The 14062-nt window shown below is 40.1% G+C and overlaps 1 non-coding gene across 1 annotated transcript; it reads left to right on the forward strand.

The window, feature by feature from the left end:
- Positions 1–7223: 7223 nt before the first annotated feature.
- Positions 7224–7330, forward strand: LOC148553529 (small nucleolar RNA R71). The gene has a single exon (XR_015893873.1). It is a non-coding gene; the product is annotated as a small nucleolar RNA R71 (small nucleolar RNA).
- Positions 7331–14062: the final 6732 nt, after the last annotated feature.

The following is a 14062-nucleotide window of genomic DNA, read 5'->3' on the forward strand; positions in this document are numbered from 1 at the left end:
CGTTAGAGTCCACGTTAGTATAACTAACGTTGCTCTTAACGTGGGCATGCCTTAGTCTCGAGAGCGTTAGTGACACTTACCTTTGTCATTAACGCTCCAAACACCCCTTCTTCCCAGGTTAGAGTTCACGTTACTTAGGTTAACGTGACTTCTAACGTGGTAGTGATAGCCATCTCCAACATTAGTGACAAAGGTGAGTGTCACTAACGTTGGCTCATCATTCCTTTCCTCCACGTTAGCTTCCACGTTAATGCAATTAACGTGGCAACTAACGTGGCTAATAGTGGCTTAGTCCAACGTTAGTGACAAAGGTGAGTGTCACTAACGTTGGCACTTCTTTGTTCCTTCCACGTTAGAGCTCACGTTAATGTACTTAACGTGACTCTTAACGTGGCTAGGTGTGCCCCTTTTTCCAACGTTAGTGGCATTCACTTTTACCACTAATGTTGGAGCTTTACTTCTCTTCCACGTTAGCTTCCACGTTAACGTAGTTAATGTGGCAACTAACGTGGGCTATGATGGCTCACGAAGGCGTTATTGACGATCACTTTTCTCATTAACGTTGCAATCTAGCTCCCATTCCACGTTAGTGGTCACGTTAGTACTACTAACGTGGCTCTTCCTTGCTTCCTTTGTCCTGAAATCAAGCAAATAAAATGCATCAAAGCTCTAATCCAAGTTATGAGTCATGCATCATCCAATGTCATTTAATTTATGCATAATTCTCATGAAATCATGTAAAGTTCACAATGTTTGCTTAAATCAAGATGTAAGTGAAATTCTACCCAAAACTTGCTTATTTCCTAAGAAAATGCATGAAACTTCCCTAAAACAGTAAAGAAGAGGTCAGTGAAACTGGCCGAAATGCCCTGGCATCACAACACCAAACTTAAAGCTTGCTTGTCACTAAGCAAGTACTGGAACATAAGAATGATGACTGAAATGACAAGAGAAATGAGTCATTATTGTGGAAGTCATGTCCTTGGTTTTATGGGGTTTCATGCATAGCAACTTAGGTTCATTCCTTCACTGGCTTTCAGACCTTTATCATGCCCTGGAATACTCACTTGATTGCACCCTATGAGACTTTTATTCATTGATCCCTTTGTAATTTCAGGGTTTGATTATGTTCTTAGACTAGGTGCTTTGTGAGGGGGCGACTCTTTAAGATAACCTTTCAGCCAGCACTCCCGAACCAGTTAGTTCAAGGTGCTAGGTGTTAAGACAGCCCTAAGGACTTACTCCCTCAAGTCTCTTTTCTCCATACATACACACCATAGACACATGGTTTGTTATTTTCTTACTTGAGACCTTGGTGTCCAGTACCTCTTTGGGTTACTAAGTGTTCTATAGCAAAGGTTACTCTTGATAGTGGACTTTCAGCTGATAATCCCGGGTTAGTTAACCCAAGTTACCAAGTGATAAGGCACCCCTGAGAGCTTATTCATCCAAGTATATCCTTTGCACAGGAGCACCACAGACATGCCTTAAGATTCAACGCTTGGTGCCTAGCCTTATTTCTTATTCTTTTTCTTTATTTCTCAACTTTCATTTTTCTTTCCCTTTTTCTAATTAGGATCTTATTATGTAGCTAGTCTCATGGGGTGTGTTTTAAGCATATGATTCAGGACAGATAGTTGCCTTCCTACCTTGTTGGTGAACCAACTTAGCTAATCTATTACCACACCATAAACTTAGGAACTTACTCCACAAATTGAACATCACTCTAGTTTTTCATAACATACATTCTCTTTCTATTTGATTCAAAAGGACAGGCATACAAGTAAGCAAGGTGAAAATGAAAACAGGTAACTTAGATCAGCACACATGTGACAAACGCAAGGAAAACAGACATTAAATTCTAATAATTTAAACTAAAGAGTAACTATTAATCAAGGGCACATTCGGACTTCCAATTTTTTTGCATTCCAAGTATATGGAGTGAAGTAATAATGCAACCTTCGGGTGGTAGCTTCTAGCTATCCCTTTGTCATCATCCATAGTTTTTGCATCCTTCTTCACCTCCTTGGATGATAGTGCACCATTTCTCCAGAAGATTCCTGCAAAGTTGTTGGAAGTTGCTTGTTCCCAAAGCACTTGAGAAATAGTTAGCATTCATGTATGCTTGTGAATTTCTGAACATAGTTTGGTGTGTGAACACCAAACTTAGTTCCTTGCCTAGTACAACAAATTGAATACATGTAGAGAACCTCATGTGTTGTTATTAACAAAACAACTATGAACTAGAAACTAAACTACTGTTAAGTGGTTCCCCTAATTGGTTGGAGCTAGCAATTTGCCATTGAAGGAGTGTAGTGTGATTCTAACTGAAATCTTTGGTGGAACACCAAACTTAGAATTACACATTCACTCTTGTATTATTTTGGTGTGTAACACCAAACTTAGCTCCTCACAATACAGGGAAAACTACTTGTGATTTTTATTGAAATGACAATGAAAAGAAAACTACCTTAGGTTGGGTTGCCTCCCAACGAAGTGCTCTTTTAGCGTTGATAGCTCGACGATTCCTTCATTAATTGAGATGATACTTCATTTTGGGGTTTTTCCCCATGTTGCCCATGTAGTGTTTGAGCCTTTGTCCGTTCACAGTGAAAGTCCTCTTTGAACTTTCCTCCATGATTTCTATGTGTCCATATGGTGAGACTTTTGTGACAAGAAAGGGTCCTGACCACCTTGATTTGAGTTTACCAGGAAAAGTCTCAATTTGGAGTTGTAGAGGAGCACTTGCTGTCCTTTTTCGAAGCTCCTGGGTGTCAGATTGAGGTCATGTCTTCTCTTTGCCTTTTCTTTATAGATTTTGGCATTTTCATAGACTTGAGATCTGAACTCCTCCATTTCTTGCAGCTGCAAGACTCTTTTTTCACCAGCAGCAATGCTATCAAAATTTAGTAGCTTGAGAGCCCAGAGGGCTTTATGTTCCAGCTCCAGTGGTAAATGACAGGCTTTTCCATATACCAGTTGGTATGGGGACATCCCAAGAGGTGTTTTGAATGCCGTTCTGTATACCCAAAGAGCATCATCTAGCTTCTTCGCCAGTCTTTTCTTGATGCTCCTACAGTCTTTTCCAGAATCCTTTTTAGCTCTCTGTTAGATATCTCAGTTTGCCCACTTGTTTGGGGTGGTAAGGTGTGGCAACCTTGTGTTTCATCCCATATCGTAGGAGAAGAGCTTCTAGCGGTCTGTTACAGAAATGGCTTCCTCCATCACTAATGAGTGCTCGTGGGACTCCGAACCGGCTAAAGATATTCTTTCTGAGGAAGTTTATAACCACCTTGTTATTATTTGTTGGGGTTGCAATAGTCTCTACCCACTTGGAAACATAATCCACTGCTACCAAGATATACTTGTTTGAATATGAGGTTGGAAATAGTCCCATGAAATCAATCCCCATACGTCAAACAGTTCCAGCTCTAAAATGAAATTATGTGGCATCTCATTTCTTTTGGGTAGGTTTCCAGCTCTTTGGCATTTATTGCAGTTCTTTGCTACTTCCTTGGCATCCTTGAAAAGGGTGGGCCAAAAGAATCCACTCTGTAACACCTTGGCTACAGTTCTTTCCCCTCCAAGGTGGCCTCCATAGCATGAGCCATGGTAGTTCCATAGGACCTCTCTTCCCTCTTCTTCTGAAACACATCTTCTCAGGATTCCATCTGAACACTTCTTGAAGAGATATGGCTCATCCCAGACAAAATATTTTGTGTCATTGATGAGCTTTCTCTTGATCTCCAGAGGTAAAGCCCCAGTTGCCTTGAAATTGGCAATGTTTGCGAACCAGGGTGCTTTGTGAACCGTCATTAACTACTCATATGGGAAACATTCATTCACACTTGTATCATGTGTTCCACCTTTGTCATGAGGGATACTGGATAGGTGATCGGCTACCTTGTTCTCCACTCCTTTCTTGTTTCTAATCTCAATATTGAATTCCTGCAACAATAAGATCCACCTTATCAGTCTTGGTTTTGATTCCTGCTTGGCAAACAAATATTTAAGTGTTGTGTGGTCTGTGAAAACAATCACTTTGGCACCAATGAGGTATGACCTAAAATTGTCAAATGTAAAAACTATTGCCAGCAACTCCTTTTCAGTGGTGGTGTAATTTCTTTGAGTGTCATTGAGGACTTTGCTGGCATAGTATATCACATGGACTAAGTTATCTTTCCTCTGTCCTAACACTGTCCCAACTGCAAAATCAGATGCATCACACATCAGTTCAAATGGTAAGTTCCAATCAGGTGGGGAAATGATAGGGGTAGAGGACAGCCTCTTTTTCAAGTTTTCGAATGCTAGCATGCATTTTTCATCAAAGACAAATGGTGTATCAGATACAAGGAGATTGCTTAAGGGCTTGGCTATCTTTGAAAAATCTTTAATAAACCTTCTGTAAAAGCCGGCATGCCCTAAAAGGCTCCTAATTGCCTTGACATCACTTGGTGGGGGTAATTTTTCAATGAGTTCCACCTTAGCTCTGTCTACCTCAATGCCTTGGTTAGAAACCTTATGGCCAAGAACTATTCCCCCCTCACCATAAAGTTACATTTCTCCCAGTTCAAGACCAAGTTGGTCTCTTGACATCTTTTTAATACCAGGGCCAAGTGATTTAGGCAATTAGGGAAGGAATCTCCGAATACCGAAAAGTCATCCATAAAGACTTCAATGAATTTTTCTATCATATCTGAGAAAATGGAGAGCATGCAGCGTTGGAAAGTTGCAGGTGCATTACATAGCCCAAATGGCATGCGCCTATAGGCAAACACTCCATATGGGCAAGTGAATGAGGTTTTCTTTTGGTCTCTCGGATCAACCACTATTTGGTTATATCCTGAATAACCATCGAGAAAATAGTAATATGCGTGTCCTGCAAGTCTTTCCAGCATCTGATCCATGAAAAGAAGGGGGAAATGATCTTTTCTTGTAGCTTCATTGAGTTTTCTGTAGTCTATGCACATCCGCCATCCTATGACGGTCCTTGTAGGGATTAGTTTGTTCTTCTCATTGGGGACTACAGTGATTCCTCTTTTTTTGGGATAACTTACACGGGGCTAACTCATGGGCTGTCGGAGATCGGGTAGATTACCCCTCCCTGCCATAACTTCATAACTTCTTTCTGTACCACTTCCTTCATGACTGGATTCAGCCTCCTTTGGGGTTGAATGGATGGTTTGGCATCATCTTCCAACAGTATCTTATGCATGCATATGGCCGAACTGATTCCTTTCAGGTCAGCGAGGGTCCATCCAATGGCATCCTTATGCTTTCACAATACTTGGAGTAATTCATCCTCTTGATCTCGGCTGAGGGATGAGTTTATGATCACTGGGTAACTTTCACTCTCTCCTAAGTATGCATATTTGAGAGTGGGTGGCAGTACTTTGAGTTCAAGTTTGGATGCTTCTATCTTTTCATTCTCTTCCCTTGGTGCACCCTGTATATGAATCTCTGCTGTTGCAGCCTCTTCGCTAGATGTTGATTCCTCTTCTGTTAACCCTTCAAGTTCTTCTTCTTCAAAAATCTCCTGTACTACATCTTCCAGTGAATCTAACCTCATACATTCTCCCAATAGTTCTAGTGGGTAACTCATGGCCTTGAACACGTTGAATGTCATCTTTTCATTGTGTAATCTCAGGGTGAGTTCACCTTTTTGAATGTCAATGACAGCTCCAGCAGTGGCCAAGAACGGTCTTCCCAGGATGATGGAGGCCTTGGCTTCCTCCTGCATGTCCAGCACTACAAAGTCTGCTGGGAAGATGAAATCTCCTACCTTTACCAACAAATCTTCTACTATGCCATGAGAAAACTTGAACGATCGGTCTGCCAGTTGTAGGGCCATTTTTGTTGGCTTAGCCTCCTCAATTCTCATTTTTCTCATCAAAGCTACTGACATCAGATTTATGCTGGCTCCTAAGTCACACAAAGCCTTCTCCACTGTGATTTCCCCTATAATACAATGGATCTGGAAACTCCCAGGATCCTTCAATTTCTGGGGTAGTTTGTGCTGAATGATAGCACTACATTCTTTGGTTAGTATCACAGTCTCATTGCTCTTCCATCTTCTCTTCTTAGTCATTAATTCCTTTAGAAACTTGGCATAGAGCGGCATTTGCTCTATTGCTTCAGCAAAGGGTATGTTGATTTGTAGTTTCTTAAAGATTTCCAAAAATCTTAAGAACTGGTTGTCGTCCCCCTTCTTCTTTAATTGCTGAGGGTATGGAGCTTTTGGGACGTCTTGCTTCAGCATTTCTCCTTTTTGCTGTGAACTGGGAATGAGAATTTGGACTTTATCTCGCTCCTTTTTCCTTTCATTTGAGTTCTTCTCTTGTAAATTCTTGGGAATTTTCTTCAATTCCTTCCCACTTCTGAGGGTGATGGCCTGACATTCCTCTCTTGGGTTCGGATCGGTGTTACTGCACAAGTTATGGCTGGGAATTTGCTTGAATAGGTAGCCAATTTGTGTCTCAAGTTTCTTCATGGCAGCATCTTGATTCTGCATATTGGACCGCACTTCCTCTCGGAACACTTTACTGTCCTGGACTTCCTTACATATGACTTCAAGTAGAGTCTCAATCCTCGAGAGTCTGTCTTCGGATGATGGTGGGTTGGGGTTGGATGGATAAGAATGACCATTTTGGTTTTGATATGGACGTTGAGGTGTGTTGTTAGGTGGGTGCTAATATGATCTCTGTGTGGAATGTTGGTGAGCCGCATTGTTGTTGGGGTTGTGACGTCTCTGATCTTGGCTTTGATCTTGTTAATTTCCCCACCCAAAGTTTGGGTGGTTCCTCCAACCAGGATTGTAAGTCTTGGAGTATGGATCATGTGCCTGCCTGGGTGAGTTTCCAATGTAGTTGGCTTGTTCCTGATCACCCTCTGCCTCTGCATTTACTCCTTCTTGAGTTGCTGATGAGGTGGTGATTACTGCTACTTGGTTCCTCTCCATCTTCTTGGTAAGGTCAGCTAGTTGCTTGGTAATCAGCTTGTTCTGGGCCAGCAGTGCATCCACATTATTTAGCTCCATTACTCCTCTAGTGTTGCCCCTTTCAGAGGCATAGAAGTAGTCATTCTCGGCTACAGTCTCAATGACATCTATGGCTTCTTTAATGGTTTTCTTCTTGTTCAGAGATCCCCCGAATGAGTGGTCTACTGCCTTCTTTGATTCATAAGAAAGGCCTTCATAAAAAATGTGTAGATGCACCCATTCATTGAACATATCTGGTGGGCACCTTCTTGTCAGATCCTTAAACCTCTCCCATGCTTCGTAGAGAGTCTCACCATCTTGTTGCCTGAAAGTTTGAACCTCAGCTCTCAACCTATTGATTCTTTGAGGAGGATAGAATCTCGCCAAGAATTTATTCACCACATCTTTCCAGGTTGTTAAGCTCTCCTTCGGGAAGGATTCCAGCCATTTAGATGCCTTGTCCTTGAGTGAGAAGGGGAATAGGAGCAGTCTATAGGTGTCAGGATGAACACCATTAGACTTCACAGTATCACAGATCCTTAGGAAGGTGGTTAGATGTTGATTGGGGTCTTCTTGGACACCTCCTCCGAACGAACAGTTGTTCTGAACAAGGGTGATGAGCTGTGGCTTTAGTTAAAAGTTATTGGCATGTATGGTTGGCTTTTGGATGCTACTTCCACAGTTTCTTGGGTTTGGATTGATGTAGGATCCCAAAACACTTCTCTCTTGCCCAGCATGATGCACTAGGCCTTCTCTGCCATGGTTGTGAGCCTCTTCTTCATGATGGTTCTCCATATTCTCATCCATGTCTGGTTCAAAATACTCCTCTTCTTCTCCGTACCAACTACTCTATTTCCTGTTGCTTCCCTCCTTAATTTAAGGAAGGTCCTCTCAGGTTCAGAATCAAAGGAAGTTGAGGCCCCGCTTCTTCTACCTGTCATACAACCAACAAGGCAAAAGCAAGACGGGGGTAGATGCAGAGAGTATTCTTGTTAGAAATGTTGTTAGTGTGAGTGATACAATATATCAAACAGTTAGTGGGTTAGTGAACTGAATTGTAAACAACTAAGAAAAGGGTAGGGGAAAGGGAAGAAAACAGCTAAACTGAAAGTGAATTACTCAAATGAATTTAAATCAAACAACATAAAAAATGCTCAATCTAGTTATCCACCAATTTAATCATTGTTGATACAAAATCAATCCTCGGCAACGGCGCCATAAACTTGATGCACAGAAACTTGTCTCTCAACAATTTCCCTCGGCAAGTATAGCGAATTGTCATCAAGTAAAAACTCACAATAGAGTGAGGTCGAATCCCACAGGGATTGATTGGTCAATCAACTTTAGTAAGAAGAATGTTCTAGTTGAGCTAAGCAGAATTTGATGTGAGAGTTGCAGGGAATTAAATGGCGGGAAAGTAAATAGCAGAAAATGTAAATATTGGAAATAAAGAGCTGAATGCAAATGGCGGAAAGTAAATTGCAGAATCTTAAATGGGGATTTGGGAAGATGAGCATAAAAGTAAATGGCAGAAATTAAAGAGAATAGGTGAGATCAGAAATGGGGAATTCATTGGGCTTAGGAGATGTTGCATTCTCTGGATCAAGTTCATTTTCATCTCTTCCTCAATTAATGCATTCATTGATCTCCTTGGCAATCTTAAGTGATTGAATTCCAATTCCTTGGTAATTCAATCTCTCAAATCTTGATCAATAGCCAATTCTTTGGTCCAATTGCTCATGAGAAGAGATGAAGTATGGTCACTGATTATACCACATGTATTTCCAAATCAAAGTGTTGGTAGGATTATATGTCACTATATCCATCCAAACCCCAATTTGGTCCAACATGAGAAAGCATTTCTAGCATGATCTCTTCATTCCTCTTCCAAGGTTCCAAAGAGATCCAAGTATGAATAGCTTCTTTTCCAAGACAACTACCCAATTGGATGAAGATTGAAAGCTTTCTAGTAAAATCAAGAGAAAAGAAAGAAGAAGAATAATGAAAACTATTATTGATCCATCAAATTACAACAGAGCTCCCTAACCCAATGAAAGGGGTTTAGTTGTTCATAGCTCTGGGAATGGAAAACAAAGACGGAGAATGCATTCTGAAAGTAAAACTAGAAGTTACAGAGAAAGTAAAATTATACAGAGAGTAGTTCTCTCAATCCCCCAAAAGCTGCCCTCTAGTTCAAAACTACTCCTATATATACTGCTCTTCTGCTCTTCTAGTTGGCTCTTTAAGTCTTGGATATGGGCCTTTGGATCTTGAGTTGAAGCAGTTTGGAATCTTCAGTGGGCTCAGCTTTACTTGCAGAGAAAGTGTGAAGTAGGCATGGACTTTAGCTAGGACGTTAATGGTGTTAACGTTTAAGTGAAAATGTGGGTTCGAGAACGTTAGTGACAATCACCTTTCTCACTAACGTTTCTAGCCCAAGATGGTTCATGTTAACTTCAACGTTAGCGGCACTAATGTGACCACTAACGTTGCCTCTAGATCCTTCGCGAACGTTATTGGGGTTTACCTTTTTCAATAACGTTGCTCTTAGCCCCATTTTTCTCACGTTAGAGTCCACGTTAGTATAACTAACGTGGCTCTTAACGTGGGCATGCCTTAGCCTCGAGAGCGTTAGTGACACTTACCTTTGTCACTAACGCTCCAAACACCCCTTCTTCCCACATTAGAGTTCACGTTATTTAGGTTAACGTGACTTCTAACGTGGTAGTAATAGCCATCTCCAACGTTAGTGACAAAGGTGAGTGTCACTAACGTTGGCTCATCATTCCTTTCCTCCACGTTAGCTTCCACGTTAATGCAATTAACGTGGCAACTAACGTGGCTAATAGTGGCTTAGTCCAACGTTAGTGACAAAAGTGAATGTCACTAACGTTGGCACTTCTTTGTTCCTTCCATGTTAGAGCTCACGTTAATGTACTTAACGTGGCTAGGTGTGCCCCTTTTTCCAACGTTAGTGGCATTCACTTTTACCACTAACATTGGAGCTTTACTTCTCTTCCACGTTAGCTTCCACGTTAACGTAGTTAACGTGGCAACTAACGTGGGCTATGATGGCTCACGAAGGCGTTATTGGCGATCACTTTTTTTATTAACGTTGTAATCTAGCTCCCATTCCACGTTAGTGGTCACGTTAGTTACTACTAACGTGGCTCTTCCTTGCTTTCTTTATCCTGAAATCAAGCAAATAAAACTCATCAAAGCTCTAATCCAAGTTATGAGTCATGCATCATCCAATTTGTCATTTAATTTATGCATAATTCTCATGAAATCATGTAAAGTTCACAATGTTTGCTTAAATCAAGATGTAAGTGAAATTCTACCCAAAACTTGCTTATTTCCTAAGAAAATGCATGAAACTATCCTAAAACAGTAAAGAAAAGGTCAGTGAAACTGGCCGAAATGTCCTGGCATCAGCAGGCCCCTAAAAAACTAGGTGGGTTGAGAGTTGGGGATGCTATGCTTTGCAACACAGCTATGTTGTTTAAGTGGTGGTGGCGGTTTGCTAAGGAGGATTGTCCGTTGTGGAAGAAGGTGGTTTGTTCCTGGTATAATCTGAATTCTAATGAGCTGCTGTCAACTCAAGTGCTACCTACTAAAGGAGGACCGTGGAAGGATATGATGTGTGGAAAGCGATCCAACACAAAACTCACTGGCAAGTGTACCGAGTCGCATCAAGTAATAATAACTCACGTGAGTGAGGTCGATCCCACAGGGATTGAAGGATTGACCAATTTTGGTTTAGTGGTTGATTTAGTCAAGCGAACAAGAGTTGATTTGAGTGATTTATAATTGACAGAAGCTAAATTGCATGAATTATAAAGGGAGAGGGATAATTGACAAGAATTTAAAGTGCAGAGAAATTAAAGAAGCTGAATCTCAAAGTGCAAGAAATATAAATTGCAGAAACTTAGATTGCAAGAAATGTAAATGACTGAAGCTTAAAGTGCAAGAAATGTAAATTGCTTGAATTGTAAAAGGAATTGGGAATTGGGATTGCGGAAATTAAACAAGAGAAAAGTAAATTGCAATAATCAGGAAAGTAAAAGATGAATTAAATTGAAGTAGACCTCAAATAGAAAATGTAAATTGGCTTGAAGAAGCATTCAACAGAAGAATTAAAAAGGAAATTTCAGATCTCAGGGGTCAAGAGACTAGAAAATCAAGTCTAGATCTCACTACCTTCCTTAATCCAATTCAGAAAGCAATTGCAACAAATTAAAGATCAAAACAGTAAGAAAACTTGAATTCAAATCTCAATTCTCCAATGGTGCAGTGAAAGAAACAAAGAGAAATCTCAAGGTGAGATTGAGACAGAATTTCCTCAATTCTTAACACCCAAGACTCAAGCAAGAATTGCAGTAAAGAAAACAAGAAACCAAAGAGGAAGAGAATTGAATTCTCCTCTAGGATCCAAGTTATAGTAATTAAAATCCTCCAAGAGGTACAAATTCAAAAGTAAAAATTGACGTCCATTCTAAGTCAAATTAACTCCTATTTATACACTTTCTTCTAATGGTCTTGAAACCTTGAATTTGGGCCTTGGCCTTGATGGAGTTGGATTGAAGATAGCCTTAGTTGGTTGCTCTTGGACATGGAAAGAAATCTGTTTGCAATTTGGACTTTGGAGCCTTTATGTTTGAGTCAAAGTTTGAGGCAAACTTTAACTCAAACATTGGAGTGTTAAAATTATGCAGAACGGTGATTATCTGTCACTCACGTTTGAGTTCACATTTGAGGTCAAACGTGAACTCAAACGTGCTCCCTCCAAGAACCTTTTGGCGCCAACGTTTGACCTCAAGTTTGAGGCAAACGTTGGCCTCCCCTGGGTGTTAAATTATGCCAACGTTTGACGTCAAGTTTGAGACAAATGTTCGCGTGAACGTTGGCTCCTCCCTGGGTATTAATTGCGCCAACGTTTGACCTCAAGTTTGAGGCAAACGTTGGCGTGAGTGTTGGCTCTCCAGGGTTAGTTGTTGCACCAACGTTTGACCTCAAGTTTGAGGCAAACGTTGGCGCAAACTTGGGCTTCTCCAGGGTATAGTTTTGAACCAATGTTTGACCTCAAGTTTGAGGCAAACGTTGGTGCAAACGTTGGCTTCTCCAGGGCTTCTTTCTTAAGCCAACGTTTGACCTTAAGTTTGAGGCAAATATTGGCACAAACTTGAGCTCTTCCCAGGGTGGTTTTGCTGCCTTCTGCCATCCCCTTTCTTCAACCTTCCTCCAAGCCTTTTGGTCACCTGTCATCAATCAACAAATGCATCAAAGCTATGCTAAAATCATGAGACTTATTATCATTCTTGACATATAAGCAATTATAGCACAAAACCTCATGAAAATGCATCAATTTACTCATGGTTGATTGAATCCAAATACATATGAATTTCCACCCAAATGGCTTACTTGTAACTCAAGAAAGTGTATAAAACCTATTAAAAATGAAAAATTACTAAGAGAAAACTAGTATAAGATGACTTGTCATCACAACACCAAACTTAAACCTTGCTTGCAGAAAAGAATTATGCTCAAAGGTTCTTTCAATTAGAATGGATTGAAGAATAACTTGTAATGTCCTGTGAGTGAAGTGATTAAGTGACAGTGGGGTGAACTCTAAATTATATGCTCATGCAAGGACTTCAGTGCTTACTAGTCCCTACATCTTGGAAGTCTTAGGTCCTAGGACTTTCATTCAAATGATATCATGGAGATCTCTCTATAGGTAATCACCTTGAAGCAGCTTATGGTTTTTTTTTTTGTTTTGGCTTTGACTCTAAGTGTCATGTCTCAAAGCGGCTCTTTAGATAAGCTTTCAATCAATACTCCTAAACCAGTTGGTTTTAAGGTATTAGGTGTTAAAGCACCCCTAAGAATTTACTTGCTCAAGCCTCTCTCTTTGACACAATTCGACCACAAGCATTTACCAGGATAATAACTCTTTGAGTTCTTATTTTTTTTCTGCCTAGTAATTGATGCTCAGAACCTTGGGCCATGTTCTTTTATTTTTGTATTTCCTTTATTTTCTTTTGTTTGCTGCTTCTTAGATCAATAAATGTTTGAGAATCTCCACAATACTTCTTTGAACTCCATATCCTGCTTATGAGCTCCCATGCAAGTTTTCATAAGCATGCAACCTCAATACATAATCATACAACTAGAACCACCACTTCTCCTAATCTTTTGCTTGCCTCAAAATTATTTAATTTCTCAATCCTTCTTTTCAAAGAACTGTTATGTGATGCCTTTTTGAGACATTGAGTGCAAGCAAGTTTTGGGGAGTATAGTGTTGTAAATAATTAAGTATCTTAATTATTGAATTACAGAAAGACTATACCAGACAAACAGACAGACAAGGGTACAATATCACTCTAAATCATAGCAGTGTCTGATGTAAAATAATCACTTAACAATACAACCTTTTGGAGTTTACTTGCTTTCCTCCTCATCATCATTGTTGGTCCTCACATTCTTCTTTCATCTCTTTGGTTGATGATGCTTAATCTTTCCAAAAACTTGTATGAACCTCTGCAATGATATTGAAAGTTGCTTGTTCCCCAAGCACTTAAAAAAAAGTGGTTAGCATGCATGAATTATTTGTGGGCTTTTGAACTTACTTTGGTGTGGGAACACCAAACTTAGTACCTTGCCAATGGTTCTCATGCATCAAATGAACCAGATGTGAAACTCTTTTTCCTTGCTACAGGTAATAGAACTAAAAACTAGGAAACAGCAGAATAGTTAACTAAGTTATCTAAATGCTTGAAGCTAGCATTATGCAGAAGGTGAGAATGTGCTTTATGATGAAATTTTTTGTGGAATCCCAAACTTAGAATCCTTCATTCTCCCTTATATTGTTTTGGTGTGTAACACCAAACTTAGCTTCTTACAATATAGATAACGCTAATTAACCTTTTTATTAAAATAGCTATGAAAAGAAAACTACCTCAGGTTGGGTTGCCTCCCAACAAGCGCTTCTTTATTGTCACTAGCTTGACATCCTCCATCCTTTGATCATGGAAGTTGAGAATTCTGTTGCCTTTGATCTTCTCCTCTTACTGTGGGCTTCCTTTC

This window comes from Arachis ipaensis, chromosome B7 (genome assembly GCF_059453495.1).
Source record: "Arachis ipaensis isolate K30076 ecotype BB chromosome B7, ASM5945349v1, whole genome shotgun sequence".
Taxonomy (NCBI): Eukaryota; Viridiplantae; Streptophyta; class Magnoliopsida; order Fabales; family Fabaceae; genus Arachis; species Arachis ipaensis.